The sequence below is a fragment of the Plectropomus leopardus genome, unplaced genomic scaffold (assembly GCF_008729295.1).
Source record: "Plectropomus leopardus isolate mb unplaced genomic scaffold, YSFRI_Pleo_2.0 unplaced_scaffold6868, whole genome shotgun sequence".
NCBI lineage: Eukaryota > Metazoa > Chordata > Actinopteri > Perciformes > Serranidae > Plectropomus > Plectropomus leopardus.
The window spans coordinates 77-1,449 of NW_024675576.1; the positions used below are offsets into that span (position 1 = coordinate 77).

The 1,373-nt window shown below is 33.9% G+C and overlaps 1 long non-coding RNA gene across 1 annotated transcript; it reads right to left on the reverse strand.

The window, feature by feature from the left end:
• Positions 1 to 423: 423 nt before the first annotated feature.
• On the reverse strand, positions 424 to 1,373 carry LOC121939961. The gene is made up of 2 exons (XR_006105553.1): positions 1,300 to 1,373; positions 424 to 805 (listed from the first exon to the last, which is right to left on the reverse strand). It is a non-coding gene; the product is annotated as an uncharacterized LOC121939961 (long non-coding RNA).

Below are 1,373 nucleotides of genomic sequence, written 5' to 3' on the forward strand. Positions count from 1 at the left end.
AATAACAGAACATGTAAAAAACTAAAATATGAACACATGAACATATTTAAAAATGATTACATAAAATAAACAGAATTTTTTTTAATACAATATGTTTTTAAAGATACACAAGGGTACAAGTATACAGCAAAAAGTTCAAACTCAAAGATACAAACAGGTACATAGAAAAAAAACACAAAATAAAAAGACAAAAATCCTGTAAAGAGCTTTTTCTTATTCAAATTTGTAAAAGAGTGGAAAAAAGGGTAATTAACATGTTAGTTCAGTCTTATGTTTGTCAGAAATAATGCTTCTCTTTCTTTTTTTGTTTTTGTTGTTAATTTTGTGAATAAAAAATAATAATAATCAAACTTTCTAGCTGGGACGATGGCAACATTAGTAACATGTCATTCAGAAAAATGTTCATAAACAGCTGAAATCCTAACTTTAGGGTTTTCATCCCTCAGTGACCTCTCAGCCCGCAAGTTTTGGTCCTAAAAAACGCTCTGAGAACGGTACCATGCAACCAATGCAACCAGTACTTTTTATTGTCATATTTATTTATTTATGTATTTATTCACACATTTATTCATACTGTTTTTGTGTATTAATTTCTGTATTTCTGAATATTTTACTGTTTTTCTGTGAAACAGCGATCTCCCTCCACAGAGATGAGGAGGACGTCTCGCTCTGTCAGCCACAAACCGAAATCGTCTCACTGATGTGTCTCCGATGTGTTCAGCTCAGAAGTGATGCACCGTGCAGACCGCCTCAATGTCGCCGCAGTCCTCCGCTGATCTCACCGCTGCTTGTTTGGACGAAGCTGCTGCCATGGAGACAGGTAAGTTGTTTCCTGAGTTTAGTCACATTCGTTAAATACATCATTCATCATCATCATCATTTATTTTATTTAAATACATGATGACTTGGTCTACACATTCAAAAAGGATGAGAGGGAAACAAAATGTATTTAATCCCCCTTCTCCATAAGTCACCTTAATTAACCAGCTTATTCGTCTAAACTATATTTATACCATGTTGGATGTTTTTATACTTTATTTTAGACTGCTTTATGTTTGGACATTGTTTTAGCTTTGATAGCTTCACCCAGCAAATTGATAAACGAAAATGTCTCCTGGTGGTGCGATTGTACGATTTGAAAGTAAATTTGTACATCCTCTCGATTGCTGAACAATTTTTTAATATTTTATGGAAGTATTTTTTTTTTGTGCCGTAAACATTATTTGCGCTGGTTAAAATTCCAAAAGATCTTTAAATTTTAATAGTTTTGACTGTGATTGATTGTTGATTGGTTGTTACCTGTTGACCTGTTTCGATACAAAGACACCATGATGACGGTGGAGATGCAGTACGGACAAAACACCACCAGGTGG